Genomic DNA, 18,899 nt, shown 5'->3' with positions numbered 1-18,899 from the left:
GAAAACAGGTTAAGAACATTTTATGATTAATATGGAGCCCAAAGGGATGATGTCAAAATATATATTTTGGGTGGAGGTGACTGGAGATTTAATGCATTTCTTTTAAAAATGTGGAGAGGGACTTAGATATTTGTCAAGCCTGACAAAGTTGTACACCCTATAAATGTATAATAGTAATGCATGCACACGTCATCATAATTCCATCATAATTCTACATGTTCATCTGGCAGGCAGGCTGGAAAATGTTTAACGTTTAATAAAAAACAGTGAAGACAAGAGCAAATATATTGACATTACTGGGTGAATGTTATATTTAGTGTAACTTATTATTCTATTACATAACATAGCACCTATAAGAAGCAATGAGGATGGGGAATATGTTCCTCCCCTAGGAAAAGCTACAGTAGGGGTTGGGAAATCCCTCTTAATCAGGTGTCTCAAAAATCTTCTCTTATACGTTGCTGAGTCCTGTGCAAGAAGAAAGAGGTTCACTTCTCAAGCTCTCCGGTCCTCACATGGTTGCTATCTCCTCATTACAGTGAGTACAACTGTGGATGCCCACAACCCTTAAAATTCTGACACCTACTTTAAATCTCTGATTCTAGGTACCTGTTTTGATCTTAATGGTTGTCATGTACCATAAGAGAAGTGGAGCCCAGGCTAGGATTCTGGAGTCCAGAGTCATATTGCTGTACTCTAAAGACTGGAGACTCTCATCCTGCTTTGGGGCACTAACCTACTGGGTCACGTAGCTTGAATGTTAGGGACGGTAAAGTTGTTTGCAAAGAAAGTATAACTGAGAGAGGATGAAGTGTTATAAGGAAAAAATATTGTTACACCAGGGTCTCTCATCCTACCTGTTTCCTTCTCAGTCTCTCAGGCATTCTGCTTAGTGACTGCCACCTTGTACTTTGGGAATTTGCTACTGGAAGAAAAGACACTTCTGCTCTTCATCTTGGATATGAAACCACAGTGTGAGGTCTGGATGTTAGAATTCCTCCCTGACTCACGTCCTCTCATGTAATGTGACCTTCATTGGGTTTTTTTCAGAGATCTTCCAAAATGAAACCTTTATGAAACTTTATAAGTTAGGCAAATTCTCTGTAAAACAAGATTTATCTGAAGATAGAGGGGAAAATGATTTTGGGCAAAATTAAACATAATTTTCTGATTATATCTAGATTCTACTTCTCTCGAAAGTGTATCGGGGGTAAGCTGAGTTACAGTTGCAGAAAAGAACAATTAAGCACACATGCCTTCAGAGACCAAATTCTGGAACCAGCCTGCTTCCAGTATCATGGCAGCATCCCCTGTCTTTTGTTCAGTGCCCCAGTGACTACTTGAAATGGGCTGGAGAATATTTCTTCTTTTCTATCTATGCCCATTTTTAAAACGCAGGTGAAAATCCACTAATGTATGGCTTCTGTGCATTTCAGAGATGTTTTCTGGCAGCAGAGAGAGAAAATGAACCTCCCTTTTAACATAATTCCTGATAACTCAAAATGAACCTGACCTAGACATCAGGTTGGACAGCCAAAAATGAATGGCCAAATAATAATTTTAGTGTTTGTGTCATTGTGTCTAAATGCTCATAACTTTCATGTCCAGAAAAGGTATTTGCTTTCCTCTTAGTGGGCATGTCTACATGGCATGTTAGTGTGATGTAATAAACTCCAGCACAGTCTGTGCCAGAGTTTATTGTTCCTGGGTGCTGTGTTTACACATGAGCCCAGGATCACAGCATGTTGAGCTGGGTCAGAGTAGTCCTGGCTGGCAGGGGGCCTGGAGGGTCAGCGTATCAGCTTGGGGCTGCTCCCCCTAGCTCAACATGCTGTGGAGGTGCTGGCTGGGGTACGAGGGTGCTCTAGTGTGAGGCTAGCCAGCAGGCAGCCCCTGCACTGAAGCCCCCCCATGCCCCAGGCAGGCCCATCAGCATGTACACGTGCATTGCAGTGCACTAAATAACACCCCTGTAGGATAGTACCTGTGTTTACAAGTACTAACCTATGGTGGTTTTTATTAGTTTATGGCCCAATAGGGCTGCATGCATAGAAATGCTGAGACTTTACTGCAGAGCTAATTAAGCAGCTCTGCAGAAAGCCTCTCATGTAGACACGCGCAGTGGTATTTCTTTGAGAGCAGTTCTGTTCCTTTTACGTTTTCATACATTAGAACAGGAATGTGTAGCTGTCACAAATCAAAAATCAAAATTACTAAAGGGATGCACAAGAGCAGGCTAGAAAATGGAGATCTTTTCCTATGAAAAATTTAAAATGGCTTAACATTGCTTTATCCTGAATTGGGACAAAATATCAAAACCAAAGGGATGTTTGTTTTTGGTTTCTTCCCAGAGGAAGGGAGTATAGAAAAAAAATATTTCAGACAACAGAAATGCAGTTGTTCAGTTTGCTGTCTGGTAGGCAGGCTGTCTGCTTCCCCAACTGGTTAGCTTTTTGTGATGCCTGGGAGCCTGTGGGGGGCAGCTGGGTAGCAACTGGACAATTCTGAGAAACTACTTCAGGAGCCAAATAACTACTCAGGGAGCAGGTTGCTGGCGAGCCTGGAAACCCTGCAAGTCTGGGACCTGGGGAACCAGCCTGCCAGAAAACCTAAAAAGCTGACCATGTGGATAGGGAAACCAGCCAATCAGTGACCAAGTTGTTTAATTCCATACATAGTACAAGCATGCAAGAAGCAAGGAAATCCAAGAAGCTGATCAGTTAGGAAGAAGGTCACTCAGATTTCAGAGGAACCTGCAGAGCTTGGAAGTCCCAAGACCTCATGTTTCATAGCACCATGCCAAGCAGGTGGGCTGCCAAGGAGTCCAGGGGTAAGGGGTGAATGAGCTGGCAAGCAAACAGGAAGACTTCCAGAAGAAACTTGTTTATTATCTGTTGAAAGTATTCCATCAGCACATTTGCAAGCATAGTTAGTTACATATCACATTTCAAAAAGCATAAGAAATAGATAAACCTCAATTCAAAAGTGCTAAGCCTCCAGAAGATCCATTCATTTTAATGAGCTATACTTGCTTATCACCTCTGTAAGTCGGGTCCAGAAGCCAGTCATGTAAAAAGCAGTAAGTGACTGGTCAACACAGATAGTCTTATGAGCAAATTACTACCTTCCTTTCCATTTGAGAGATCATATAACATTTGTAAAACTGGTCATTCACAGGTTGGGATCCAGTCAGTCCATTTTCACTTAACTGCCATATTTTGAAAAGTACATTTTCCACATTTTTTGCTGCATAAATCATTATCTGTTAAATGGTTTTCCATTAAACCAGTGCTTCAATCAGAAGATGAGGTTATGACTAGACTTGTTGGCATGAAACCAACACAACTAGTATACTTAGATTGCTTCCTGGTGCACAGTCATCATACACTATCTAAGGGTGAATTCAGAAACAGTATGTGAAAAGTAGATTTGATCAATAGAAACAACTAGAGCTTTCAGACATGGTAGATCACTTTGTCAGGGCTGCTTAAGTTTAATAGCATATTCACATCTTCAAATCTTATTTACTTTGCTGTGCTAACTAAACCAGAAAGTGGAAGTGTTTTTCCTTGATTCCAATTAAATTTTTATAGTCAGTGGCTCATCCTTTGTATCTGTTACATGTAATACTATAGTTAGGTCACTTCCCTTCTGAAAGTACATTCTACTTGTGAAATAAGTAAAATATTTTCCTTTAGATAGGGAAACAAAATTAAGTTATTAAAGGCCAAAAATCTATCATACTATGCACTGGTATGAGCTGACACGGCATATCTTTTCCTTATTATAGTGAGGCAGTGATGTTAACGTTGTGAACTGTTTTCCATTTTAAACTGAGTTAGAGGTTCCTTTAGAGAGGCTAAATTTTGACACAGTACTATTGGATTTAGGTGACCCAGGTTTAAGAACCCATGCTATCTAAAGTCTTTGTTAGGTAGATGGTAAAAAGACTACATGAATAATTACTTGTCTTAGCTAGGGTCTATCATTTTGTCCCACAAAAGCAACAGTATGTGCAGAAATGAATCAGTTCTGATGCACGTGCAGTATGGAAAAGGTTATTCAGTGCGCAAAAGCAGCCTATGTTTCCTCAATACCATAATGAATTACTCACTGATTCATTTCTACTTCTGGGTAATACAGTGGGTGGGTGATAATAATTTTGTTTATATGCTAGAAAAGAGAATTAAGTTATATTTGATGATCAATGTTTTGTTTTTGTGTCAGTGGCATTTTTTTGTTTCTTGGGTCCAAAGCCAAATTTCTTGCTAACTATGACAATCAAACAGAGTGACTATTTCCTTATCTTTAGTCATGCTTTTAAATAGGAAAGAGAAACAATATTTCCATTCTACTGATTTATACCACTTTCTCCTGGCCTCTTTAAATATGCAGTATTACAACTACAGGATCTTTTAAAGACATAACAGTGGCCATGAATTAACATTTTACTTCTTATGGAAAAGTACTGTAGAATTTAAAAGGAGTCATAACAATAAGTTTTCACAGAAATTATTTTAATATTGCACCATTGAACAGAAAATAACAACAGTATTGATCGTTTTCTTTAAAACCTTCTTATTGAATTCAATAGCAGGCATATATGTATTTATCATCTATAAGAGGATGAATTTTTAAAAAGCTATAGAAAGGACATCTCATTAAGTTACATAGAACTTTTCCATATGGGTCATTCATGGGACAGAGTTACACATTTAAATGATGTAATGGCTGAGAGCAGGACAATAAAATGCAGAGCTATGTAGAGGGTAAAACCCAGGTGCTATTGAAAATAGTGGTAAAAGTCCCATAGACTTCAGTGGGGTCAGGTTTTTACCCAGAGACTAGTGTTTGGTGTTCCCACATACATCATCTGTATTGATTTTTTGCATGCTGTCATGTTGAATGTCCCAAGTCTTTTACCTTTAAATTAATCCAAGTCTCTTTCCCAGCCAGTTTCAAGTGGTGAAAAGCCAAATCTTTAAAAAATAATTTTCAATGAACAAACAGAGGTTTCAGAACAGAGAGTTTTAGAATAGCTTCACATTTCTATACCTTGCTTTTATATGCTGCCAAATCACCTCTCTCATTGACTAGAAAAGAATTAGGAACCAAACTAATTTAATGGCACAATCAAAAAGTGTGCTTGCTTTACTATATAAACCTGCAAGGTTATTATTCAAACACCAGTCCTTCGTCCATTCTTCATCCCATTTTTGTCCTTCGGTCACCATCAGTATGGCATCATGCACAATTTACAGAGCAAACATATTGGGGCAAGGATAGTTGTTTCTATCAGGCCCAGACTACAATTTTGGGTATTCAAAATGACAATAACAGTTGTAATGTACTAAAGTAAAATTCACCACTGGTGTATTCAGCTGGTGCAAGACTGATGATGGCTGCTCTGATGGTGCAAAAGTCCTGCAAAAATGCTGTAAAAGTCCTAATGCCAGCTTGGTGTTGCATAAAATCATTCTTATGCTTGGTGATCACACTAGTAGGGCTTGAATATGCCCATGGTACAAGCTTTGAAGGGGCACACCACTCTGGGGAGTCTGATTCACTTGGTCATATAGTACATACTCAGACTGCTACCAGTGGAGGATTGCCCCACATTCCTGTCAGCACGTTTTTGAATTGCTTATCACTAGAACAATACTTCACATTCAAAAAGCTCTCCTCTCAAAGGGTGGAGAAAGGAGCATTTGTCCCCATTTTTGGCAAGTATAAAATGTTGAAGATGTGAATATAAATGCCAGAAAGCAATGCATGCAACAAAGAATATCACTTTCAGCTCCACATGTGAAGGGCGATAATGAAGTTCACATAACATATGGTAAATAATAAGGCTTTGTTTAGCCATTTGGCTTGAAGCATAAATTCTATGGTGCTTGCTATGTAAACAATGCTTGGTTGATCCATCAAAATGATGGCCATATATAATAGTAATAATGATTAAACACTTAGTCTCCATGATCGCATAACATATGGCTTTGTGCTTGCACATACATAATCCCAGAGGATATTAGCTGAACAGAAAGGATTGTTGACTCACGATTTCCTCATTCAAGCTCTCTGGCAAGATCAAGAGCAGATGAACAGACACAAAAAGTAGGACTCTGCTGTGTGTTACTTTCTCTCCAGCCTGATTCATTACTGACAGCAGCATTTGAAAATCTTTATTATTGCTAAAAATAAACATGTTATTAGCTCTGAGTGGAAGGACCAAAACCAAAAAAGATCCACCCCTGTCAAACAGCCTTTTTGATTTTTTTTAATGTAACAGGCAGATTAAGGGGCATTTACTTTCTGAGTGTTCTACATCTGCCTGAACACTTGAGAGTGATTGTCCCAACAGGGACACCACACTTGTAGTTTCGTATTATCCCCAGCAAGCAGATGCAAGATTGTCCCAACAAATTGGATGACACAGCTCGGAGCAATCCCAGCTGGGTTGTAAATGACTACAAGACTCTGGGAGCAGGGCTCAGAGGATTGGGGGCTCAGGTGGTTTTCTCCTCAATCCTTCTGGTTATGGGTCATGGGCATACAAATCAAAGGGAGAGACGAATCGAAGAAGTAAACAGAAGACCGAAGTGGTGGTGCCATTGTGAAAGCTTCAGGTTCTATGACTACAGTCCACACTTCAGAAGAAGGCATCAATTTGTTTGGAAGCAACAGCCTCCACCTCACTTGAATGGGGAAGAAGCTCTTCTCAGCCAGAATGTCTGACCTGCTTGACCGGGCTGTAAACTAAGTTTGCCAGGGGATGGGTGGATAACCACCAGTGCAAGCCCACCAAGTGTCAACCACAAAATCAGCAGGTCAGGCTACACAAGGAAACTCAGTCCTACCCCAGTCGAGGGACAGAGCTCTTCTAGGAGTACAGGGAAGCCTAGGGCCTCTGATAGCAGGCTCACTTGCCTGTACACAAATGCCAGGAGCCTGGGGAACAAACAGGAGGAACTGGCCCTTCTGCTAAACAGAAATGACAACGATCTCATAGGGATAGCGGAGACCTATGACTAGACCACAGGTATAGATGGCTATACCTTATACAGGAGAGATCGTTTGCAAGAAAGGGTGGGGGTGTAGCTCTCTATGTGAAGGAACAGTACACTTCCCTACAAGTGGAGGTTGGCACCCAAGAAGAGTGACTTGAAACTGTCTGGGTTAGAATATGGGGGGAACATGGTGAAGGGAATATAATAGTAGGAGTCTACTACAGACCTCCTAATCAGGAGCAAGAGCTTGACCATGAATTTGCTAGGGAGATGGCAGAAGCTGCACACACTCTGCACTTCAACTACCCTGACATCTCATGGGAAGATCACTCAGTCAGATCTGATTGGTAGCAAAGCTTCCTCACATGCATTGTTGAGCTCTACTTATCTCAGGAAGTCTATGGGCCAACAAGAGGTAAGGTGCTGGTGGGCCTGGTACTAGCTAAAGGGGAAGATTTAGTGAATGTCCTGAAAATCAAAAGGAAGCTGGGAGAAAGTGACCATGAGTTGATCACTTTCTCTATCCACTGCAAAGCTGGCAAGTCAGTCAGGAATGCAGAAGTCCTTGACTTTAAGAAAACTGACTTTCACAAGCTCAGGAAGCTAGTTGTCAAGGCCCTGAGAGGCCACAACACAATCTGACAGGGAGGGGAGTCCATGATGAGTGGTTACTCCTTAAGGATGTGATCCTTGAAGCACATGGAAGTCCATTTCAGCCCCTACTAAAAAATAGTAGCAAAATGGCTGAGCGACCCCCTTGGCTCAATAGGGAACTCATGGACCTCTTGTATCTAAAAAGAGAAGTTTTTAGAAGATGGAAAACACCACTAAGGAGGAGTATTCAGTAGGGCTATGCTAAATGGCTATGTTTTGATTTGGTTTTGGATTCAGATGTTTCAGAGGGACAGTGATTCATTTCAGTGTTTCAGATCATTGTTGTGTTTCGATTTGGCCTAATCTGTTTTGGAGTTTTGACGCTGTTTCACTAAAATGCCTATAACTTTGTCATATCTTGCCTGATTCAGATGCAAATTGCAGGAATGGTAGCCCCTTCCAAGGGCATGAAGTGTGGTAAGCTTCAAGGAGATAGGTGCAGGGGTTTCTCTGAAATTATACTTCACACTGTTCAAAGCAAAACTCATGACATGTGTGACTTTGTGTGTGTGTTAAGGTGCAGTGGGATGAAAACAGCAGGCATGGTAGCCCCTTCTGAGGCCATGAAGACCTGCCAGCTTTCCAGGAGATAGGTGCAAGGGTTTCTGTGAAACTGCACCTCAAGCTTCTGAAAGCAAAACTTGTGTCACTCATATGTGTGTAGGTAGAGCAGGATGAAACCTGCAGGGATGGTAGCCTGTAACAGGGGGACTTCCTGGTGCTGGTTAGATCTCTGTCTGCCCACTTGTTTCTGGGTCAACCACCCACCCCTCTTTTTCCTGCCATGCCTTGCTGGAAAACTGATTCAGATGTTTCCCAGGTGGGAGGCTACCCATTTAGGTGTCTTGTGGTGACATCCATTCCGTAGCTCCTTATCTCCCCTACACTGTGGTCCATTCCTTGCAGATTGCATCCTTCACTCCCTCCAGCTGTGGTCCCCTCTCTGGGACCTTTGGCTCCTCCTTAGGCCCTGGCCCTGCCTTCAGGCCAGTCAGAATCCCGAGCTTCTTGCTCTGGGCATTCTTCACGGTGGGCCCCTGGCCCTTTGACCCACCTTTGGGTCCTGGCCCCAGCATGGACCAGTCAAGGGTACCTCTGATATATTTTATTAGACCAACTGAACAGTTGGAGAAATATATCGTAGCAAGCTTTCAGGTTTAAAAAGTCTTCGTCAGGCTGAGGAAGCATCTGCAGTTGATGTGTGCTCTTCCTGGATGGAAGGAATAGTGAAGAAGCCAGAGTTTGGTATGCATGCAAGAAATCCAGTCAGTGAAAATGTAAATTGAGGTGTCGGAGGGCAAGGGACATGATGGGGGTGGGAGGCTGGGAGGGGGATGTAGCAGGTAAAAGTAGAGAGGTACTCGGGAAGTCAGATGTCAGGCAGGTTATAGTCTGTCATAAATTCAATGTCTATATTGAGTCCATGAGTTTTTGTATCCAGGAAGTTGATGACGTGAAGTTCATAGGCTTGTCTGTGAAAAGTGGTTAATAAATTCAAACAAGCACCGAACCTCGCTAACCTCATCACCAGAAGCCAACTTCCTACAGCCCAAAACACACTGAATGGATCCAGATCTTGCCAAGACAAGAAATGCAAAATGTGCCAACATATCTCCAGTATCCCCACAATTACTACATCCCACAACAGAACCATCACCACTCCTGAATCTTACAGCTGCACCTCCAGAAATGTTATATATCTCATCCAGTGCACCAAATGCCCTGATGGAAAATACATAAGAGACACCAAGCAACAACTGTGCACCACAATGAATGTACACGGGAAATCTATTACAGACAAGAATACTCAACTACCTATGGGGACACATTTTCACAAGAAAGCCACTCTGTCTCCAAGCTCTCAGGCCTGATCCTCAAAGGGAATTTACAACCCACTTTTCACAGATGAGTCTATGAACTTCACTTCATCAACCTCCTAGATACAGAAACTCATGGACTCAATATAGATATTGGATTTATGACACACTATAACCTGCCCAACATCTGGCTCCCCAGGTACTCACCCCTTTTACCTGCTACATCCCCCTTCCTCCCCCCCCGCCCCCGCCAAGCCTGTCCCTCGCCCCCTGACACCTCAATTTACATTTTCATTGACTAGTTTTCTTGCCTGCACTGCATGCCAGCCTCTGGCTTCTTTACTATTCCTTCCATCCAGGAACAGCACACACACCAAATGCAGATGCTTCCTCAGCCTGACAAAGGGTTTTAAATCCAAAAGCTTGCTAAGCTATATTTCTCCAACTATTCAGTTGGTCTAATAAAAGATATCAGATTGACTCAAAGACCCTTGTCTGCCTTGTGTGTGTTAAGGCAGAGCAGAATGAATGCAGCAGAGTTGGTAGCCTGTAACATGGGGCCTTCCCAGTGTGGGTAAGATCTTGGCCCACCCACCTGTTTCTGAGCCAACCACTCACCCCTCTTTCTCCTGCCACACCTTGATGGAAAACCGATTCAGATGTTACCCAGGCAGGAGGCTGTCCATTTAGGCCCCTGATGTCTAGGGATGACATCCATTCTGCAGCTCCATACCTTCCCTACACTGCGGCCCATGCCTCACAGATGGCATCCCAGGCAGTTAAGCTCACCTGGAGCCTCACAACTCCACTGCAGCCAGCAAGCCTTAGGTCTCTCAAAGATCTTACAGGTCTAGGCTTTCCCTAGCTAGGACTGTGCGTGTGTGTAGTGGCTGGAGGTGATAAGGCACCTGCTACCCACCTTTCATCGGGGAGGTTTGCACTCCTGGCATTTCTTGGGGGCTGCCATGCCATGGGGAGTCCCACCAGGCCTCCCAACCCTGGCAGGGTGCAGTTTTAGGTCATACCCAGGAACTGGGGCCTCCTCCTTCCCCATAGTCCCATCCCATACCTCCAAATTTGTCCTGGCATGGGAGCTCAACAGGGACATGTTCTTCCCCTGCTGGCTAGTGATGCAGTGAGTGCTGCCTCCAGCTCTGAGAGCAGGGCATTAAATGATTTTAAAAAATATTATAAGAGGAACAAACTCTGTCTGCATGTGGAACTTCAGGAACCCCAGCAGCAGAAGGTTCACCTTCAGGAACACCAGCTGCTGCACCAAACCAGGCTCCAAGGAGGTGCATTGGGGTGTAACAACATCCCCAGGAATGCTGAACACCCTCTCACTCAGAACATTGGTTGGTGGACAAGACAAATGTTCCCGGGCAACTGTGGCCAGATCCTGCCACATCTGGTTGCAGCTTGCCCAGTAGGCCAAGGGGTTGCAGAGCAGTGGCTCCATGTCCTTGGTGAGATAGGTAGCCACTGAGGCCTCGGCACTACCTGCCCGATGCTAGGGTCTGGTGCCTCTGGACCCCAACATGGAAACCTTGCCCTTGACTCACATTGGCATCACCTGTGGTGGAGGAGACTGGCTGGTGGATGGAGTGCTGGCACGGGACAGTGGTTCCCCCTCTTCCACATCCCCCTGCCTCTACCCTTCTGCCTCCCTGACTCTGTTCACCCACCAGCACCTCCGTTCAGTGATCCAGGGTTTTTCTGGCACACACTCCCCTTCACCCTCGGGTCACACATGGCCACCAGCATGTGGGATGTACTGGACTGCAAGAGATCCAGCCGTTCCTTGATGCCCTCCTTCAGCTGCTTCATCAGTGCCTGTACCTCCGGTGACAGCAACTTGCCCCAGCCAGGAACATTGATCCCCTGGAACTTCTCCATTTGGTTCTGAATTTCCCTCACTATGGGGATCACCTAGCTAAAGAAGGAAATCCCAGCACTGAGGCTCTCAGCGGCCTTGAGGAGTGGCTTGAGTACCACCAAGATCTGGGAGATGGTATCCCACTCTGTTTTGTTAAGGGGGCCACTGATCCCAATCTCCCCGAGCAAGGCCATCTCATGGATGGCCTTCTGTTGCTCCACCAGCTTTTTGAGCATCAAGTATGTGCAGTTCCACTGAGTCTCCACATCCTGCATGATTTTGTGCTATGGGATGCTCAGCTCTGCCTCTTTGTCCCGCAGCATCTTGTCCCCCTTGATGCTCCGGTGGAAGTAGCCTGCCACCTTCCTGCATTTTGAAATGACATGGCTAGTTGTGACAGTGTCCACACTGGGAGCCCTGTCCCTCTCCAAGGCATCCCTGACAATGAGGTGTAACTTGTGTGCCACATGGCAGATGCACCACCTTGACCATATTGGCCTCATTGTCAGTGACCATGAACCCATGGGTGAGCATACCCTGCCCAATGAGCCAGCCCTGCACCATACAGTTCATGACCCCCATGATCTCTGTTGCGGTGTGGTATTCATTCATCACTTCTGCTTAAAGGAGAGCCCACCAATGGCCTGACTGATTGCACCAGTGTCCTGTGAGGGAGAGGTAGGCATGATCTCCACCCCAGCTGCTCCAGACATCCAAAGTGAAGTGTAAGGCCACCTGCAGACCTGCCTTGTGCAGCTCCTTACTCAAGTACTCCCTGAATACCTCATACAGGGAGGGTACCACCATGCTGCTGAAGGTGGTGTATGCAGGCATTTGGTATGATAGGGCCATGAGTGCCATGATCTGCCTGAACCCTGGCTGCTCAACAAAGGAGAAGGGTTGTCCATCCAGATGAGAGGCTGAGATCCATGGCACTCTTCAACCTGGAAAAGCGCAGGCTCAGGGGGAACCTGGTGGCTGCTTGTAAGTATATAAGGGGTGTACATTAGGATCTACGAGAACATCTGTTCACTAGAGCGCCCCAAGGAAAAACAAGAACCAATGGTCATAAACTCCTCCAAGACCATTTTAGGGTGGATGTAAGGAAAAATTTCTTTACTGTCCGACCCTCCAAGATCTGGAATAGACTCCCTCCAGAAGCATCTCCCCAATGCTCTGGGTGACCTAGTTGGCCTTTGGAATGTGCCCCCCCTTTCCCTCTGCCTTTCCCCCACTGGTCCAGGGTGGCCTGCCTCTGCTTCTGGGGGACAGGGGCTTTGGAGTGAGAAGGGCACACTCCCACTGGCGCCAGGCTGAGGAAGAGCAAGGGCAAGGGCTTGGTGCCGCCTGAGATGCATCAGTATCCTCATGGTGCTGAAGCGTTTCACCTCCTTGCCCCGGCTGGTCTTGCATCAGCAATGCAGGTGTAGTATGAATTTTTGCATTATTTATTATGTTTAAATGATAATAGTACTGAATTGATAAACCTCTCTAATTTTATGAACAACCAGAACTCCATTTTGTGCTTGTTCCCTGCTTGACATGAGTAAATGAACTTTGTATGTCCTGTGTACATGAGTGTCTGTGTGAGAAGGTGAATGGTGAAAGAATGGTAACTATTTGCATGAAAACAGAAGATTTAACTGATTGTGTAAGCAACAAGGAGCCAATGTTTAAGTTACCAGACAGTAAACTAATTAAGCTAATTAGTAGATGGCTGAAGAACTCGTCTGTGATCAAGTGCAAAGAAGATAGTGAGAAAAAGGAATTTTGCATATCCTGCCATTTGAACTACACAATGCTTCAAAGCAGAGATACCAATGGAGATTTCAACCTTACTGGAATGACCTCAAGTTGAGATAACCAGAAGAAACAACCTCTATTTAAAAACTGAGCTTGGAAAATCCCCAATGCTGAACAAAGACTTGAAATCCTTATAAAAGTGAGATACAGACAAGCCAAGATGGGAAATCCACTCTCTACAACCTCCTGGAACACAGGCTCATCTGTTCTTCCCTCAATCCCATGACCCTCAATGAGCCTGGAATTGGCCATCCAGTGCTAACATTGAGTAACTTCTGCTGGTAACTATAACATCTTACTGGAGTGGTTTAATCTGTATGTCTGTCTATGTCTGTTTGTATGTAGGCTTGTGTATGTCTGTTTGTATGATTGACATGTCCAAGCTTTTTAGGGGCCCTGCAGGCCAGATAAAATGGCTTGGTGGGCCGCATGTAGCTCATGGGCCGCAGTTTGTCCACCCCTGCTTCAGATGCTGTGCTCTGCTGCTTGTGCTGCCAGAGACAGATTTCACAAAAGGCAGAGAGCAGTTCACAAACAACCTTATATGTTCTTTCTCTGTCCCTCCCCCAGAGCACTGGGATTGGAAGGGACCTCAGGGACAGATCACAGACACTGGCCAGCTACAGATGTCAATATCAGAGCAGTCCTTTCCCCTCTTCCCCCTCCCTCTTCTGAGTTTCTGTTTTCCTGCAAGCCCACCTCTGAAATATTCCAAAACATCCAAAACATTCTGAAATGTTTCAGATGGTTCTGTTTCATTTTGGTGGTGTTTCGGAGCCTTCCATTCTGATTCAGATTTGGTGTTTCGGGCACCAAAACAGGTTGAAACACCTCTGAAATGAAATGGCTGCTGAAGTTTTGCACAGCCCTAGTGTTCAGCACTGGCCAGTACCTGTAGGGAGTGAACTAGGAAAGCCAAGGCTGAAACTGAACTCAGACTGGCTACAGGAATCAAGGACAATAAGTCTTTCTTCAGATACATGGAAAGTCAGAAAAATAACAAGGGCAACATTAGACACTTGCTAAATCAATGGGGAAGCTGATAACTGGCATCCAGGAAAAAGTCAATCTCCTTAACAATTACTCTGTGTCCGTCTTCCACCAATCAGTGGATCACCCCACCTACCAAGATGCAGGGAAAGGGTGTACATATGCCCATCGTTGGTGTAGATCTTGTGCGGAAACACCTTGAGAGGCTGGATACCCACAAATCAGCTAGCCCAGAAAAAATGTACCCAGAAGTGCTAAAGAAACTGGCTGGCATCATAGCACAGACAATGGAGAGGATATTGAAGTATTCGTGGTGCTCAGGTGAGGTATCTGAAGATTGGAAGAGGGCTAATGTGGTACTTGCGACAAACCCATGCTGGCTATCCCTCAGGATATTGCCTTTGGCCAACTTATCCAGAAGCGTCACCTTGATAATTTCTCAATAAGCTGGCTGAAGACAACATCCTGAGGGATAGCCAGCATGGGTTTGTTGTGGGTAGGTCTTGCCTGACCAATCTCATCTCCTTCTATGACCAGGTGACATATCACCTGAATAAGGGAGAAGAAATTGACGTCATCTATCTGGACTTTAAAAAAGCTTTTGTTCTGGTGTCCCATAACCTCCTCATGGAAAAATTGGCCAACTGTGGCCTCAGCTTCACCACAGTCTGATGGCTGGGTATTGGCTCCAAGGTTGGACCCAGAGAGTAGTGGTCGATAGTAGCAAATCATCATGGTGCCCTGTGACCAGTGGCACCCCAAGGCTCTGTCCTTGGGCCGGTTCTTTTTAACATCTTTATCAATGATGTGGATATTGGTGTCAGAAGTGCACTGGCTAAGTTCACCGATGACAGTAAACTTTGGGGCACAGTGTCCTCACTGCAGGACAGGATAGTGATCAAAGTTGACCTGGATAAACTTAGTAAGTGGGCAGATACAAACCTGATGATGTTCAGTATAGTTAAATGTAAGGTACTCCATCTCAGGAGAAAAAACCCGCAGCATGCTTATAGGTTTGGCAGTGCTACGCTTGCTAGCACCACAGCTGAAAGAGACTTGGGGGTCATAATTGACCACAAGATGAACATGAGCCACCAATGCGATGTCGCAGCTGGCAAAGCAAACAATACTCTGGCTTTCATCCATAGATGCTTCTCAAGTAAATCTCAGGATGTCATCCTCCCGCTGTACTTGGCCTTGGTGAGGCCGCAGCTGGAGTGCTGCATCCAGTTCTGGGCTCCACAATTCAAGAAGGATGACAAGAAGCTTGAGAGAGTCCAGAGGAGATCCACGTGCATGATCAGAGGGCAGGAGACTAGACCTTATGATGAGAGGCTGAGATCCATGGGACTCTTCAACCTGGAAAAGCACAGGCTCATGGAGGACCTGGTGGCTGCTTGTAAGTATATAAGGGGTGTACATTAGGACTCGCGAGAACATCTGTTCACCAGAGCACCCCAAGGAAAAACAAGAACCAACGGTCATAAACTCCTCCAAGACCATCTGAGGCTGGACATAAGGAAATATATCTTTACTGTCCGAGCCCCCAAGACCTGGAATAGACTCCCTCCAGAAGTGGTGCAGGTACCTACTCTGGACTCATTCAAGAAGAGTTTGGATGCTTACCTTGCTGGGATCCTTTGACTCCAGTTGACTTCCTGCCCCTGGGGCAGGGGGCTGGACTTGATGATCTTTGAGGTCCCTTACAGCCCTACCATCTATGAAATCTATCTTCAAGAAAGGGAGGAAGGAAGATCCAGGGAACTACAGGCCAATCAGTTTGACCTCAGTCCCTAGAAAGATCTTGGAAAAAATCATCAAAGAAACCATTAACAAGAGGCTAACAAAAAGTAATATTCGAGAAATAGCCAACATGGCTTTGCTGTGGGTAGGTGTTGCCTGCCCATAGATTCATAGATTGTAAGGCTAGAAGGGAACTCAGAAGATCATTTGGTCTGGCCCCCTGCACCAGGCAGGAAAGACAACTGGGGTCAGGTGATCCCAGCAAGGTGGCCGTCCAGTCTTCTCTTAAAGATCTCTCTTATGAAGAGGCACTTTTATGAAGAGTTTAGTTTATAGATTTGTATGGGATGGTTTGGATGGGGATGATCCTGCCTCAGGCAGAGAATTGCACTAGGTGACCTGTCATAGCTTTATGACCCCTGACACAGCTTTATGAGCACTCGTGGTGCTCTGGCGAGGTGCCAGAGGACTGGAAAAGGGCCAATGTGGTCCCCATTTTCAAAAAAGGGAGGAAAGAGGACCCAGGAAACTATAGGCCCATTAGTCTTACCTCGGTCCTGGGGAAGCTCTTTGGGATAATTATCCAGAAGCATATCTGCAAGCGACCAGCAAGGGAGATTATGCTTAGGGGCAATCAACATGGGTTCATTAGAAGCAGGTCCTGTCAGACCAACCTGGTGGCCTTCTACGACCAGGTCACAAAAGCCTTGGACTCAGGTGGTGTGCTGGACATAGTCTTTCTGGACTTCAGGAAGGCCTTTGCCACTGTCTCTCACCCCATCCTCATTAAAAAACTAGGTGACTGTGGTGTCGACGCCTACACAGTCAGATGGGTCACAAATTGGCTGGAAGGTCACACCCAGAGAGTGGTAGTGGATGGGTCATTTTTGACCTGGAGGGATGTGGGCAGTGGGGTTCCCCAGGGCTCGATCCTTGGGCCTGCACTGTTCAATATCTTCATCGGCAGCTTGGACAAGGGGGTAAAAAGCACCTTTGCTCAAGGTTGCAGATGACACTAAGATGTGAGGAGAAGTGAGCACGCTAGAAGAGAGGGACAGGCTACAACTAGATATGGACAGGTTACAGAGGTGGGCAGATGAGAATAGAATGGGTTTCAATACGGACAAGTGCAAGGTGTTGCACCTGGGGAGGAAGAACCAGCAGCATACCTACAGGCTGGGGAACTCTCCTCTCATCAGCACAGAGGCAGAAAAGGATCTTGGAGTCACTATTGATTCCAAGATGGACAAGAGCTGCCAATGTGGGGACGCAGTCAGGAAGGCTAAGTGCACCTTGTCATGCATCCATAGATGCATCATAAGCAGGTCTAAGGAGGTGATCCTCCCCCTCTATGCAACATTGGTCAGGCTGCAGTTGGAGTACTGTGTCCAGTTCTGGGCGCTGCACTTCAGGAGGGATGTGGACAGCATTGAGAGGGTCCAGAGGAGGGCCACTCGCATGATCAGGGAGCAGCAGGGTATGAGGAGAGGCTACTGGACCTGAACCTGTTCAGCATCCACAAAAGAAGGCTGAGGTAGGATCTGGTGGCTGCCAATAAACTTGCCAAGGGGGACCAGGAGGCAATGGGAGAGTCCCTGTTCCCCCGAGCACTACTGGGAGTAACAAGGAACAACAGCCATAAGTTGACTGAGAGTAGATTCAGGCTAGACATCAGGAAGCACTACTTCACAGTCTGGGTGTTTAGGATCTGGAACCAACTTCCAAAGGAAGTGGTGCTCGCCCCTACCCTGGGGGTCTTCAAAAGGAGGCTAGACAGTCACCTAGCCAGGGTCGTTTGACCCCAGCATTCTTTCCTGCCCATGGCAGGGGGTCGAACTTGATGATCTGCTTAGGTGCCTCCTGACCCTACCAACTATGAAACTATGCAATCTCTGGAGGTCCCTTCCAGCCCTACTTCTCTATGATTCTATGATGTTCTGCTACCTCTGATCACAAGGGAGACTCAGGTAATGCAATGATGGATGCCAATATAAGACATCTTTGCATTTGCTTGGCTACAGGAAGAGAGCAGCAAAAGAGAGAAGATTTAGATCCAAGCAGTTGTATATGAGGTCTGGCAAACACTATTAGTAGACATATTAAGCTAATTAGTTGGCCTATCAAGCTACTTGAACTACATCTGATTTCAAAAGGGATAATATAGTTGTGGTGGCGAGGCACCGCCACAGGCTCCCGAAGGGGAGAAGGTAGTCCCTGTGGGCCCCAAAACCCATAAACAGCTCCCCCGCGGGGGAAATTTACCTCCTGCCAGGCAGCCAGAGCAGGAACAGGAACCGCAGCCACGTGAGCCAGCGTTACGCCGGCTGTTTAATCAGCTGTTTCCCGGGTGGGGAACAGCTGGACTAATCACGGTGGCTGGAACGGCCAGCGTGGGAAGATTTAAAAACCCCGCCGGAACCCGGGGGGTGGAGGAGCCAGAGAGGGAGTGCACTGGCATGAACCACGCCAGATGGGCTGAGGCTCCTGCACAGGGGAGGAGCAGCACAGCCGGTGTATCACTGGCAGGCAGAGCAGGGGTGGCATCTGAGCTCCCTGTAGGAGGCTGGGGGAAAGGAGGCAACTCCACTTCCCTCTCCTCCCCAGGTGTCTATTTCTTTTGAAAAAAAAAAAAGGAAAATAAGAGAGAGGGAGAAGAGGCGTAAGAACAAAGCACCCTACTCAGAGGCACTGCAGTAGGTGCTATATTATGCATATATAGCTTGTCAGCCTGGAGGGAGGGAAGGCTACTCGTTGAGGCAGGAGGGGTGGCTGGACAAATACCAGCCGAGCCCACTCGGATGTGGGATTTCTCTCGAGGCAAGCTTTGGTCGAGCCAGCAAGAATGAACCACCATTATGCTGACGCCCATCTGGTTGGCGAGTGGACAGGGTGTAGGGGAGGCAGAGCCCCATGGAACATCACGCCTGAATCGTGAGTACTGCCATTTCCTGGGGAAGCCCTCCCAGGAAGACTATCTCCATTGAGCCCTCTCTCTTTATAGAATAACAT

Source organism: Alligator mississippiensis, chromosome 1, assembly GCF_030867095.1.
Source record: "Alligator mississippiensis isolate rAllMis1 chromosome 1, rAllMis1, whole genome shotgun sequence".
Classification (NCBI taxonomy): domain Eukaryota; kingdom Metazoa; phylum Chordata; order Crocodylia; family Alligatoridae; genus Alligator; species Alligator mississippiensis.
This window is presented reverse-complemented; position numbering follows the sequence as displayed.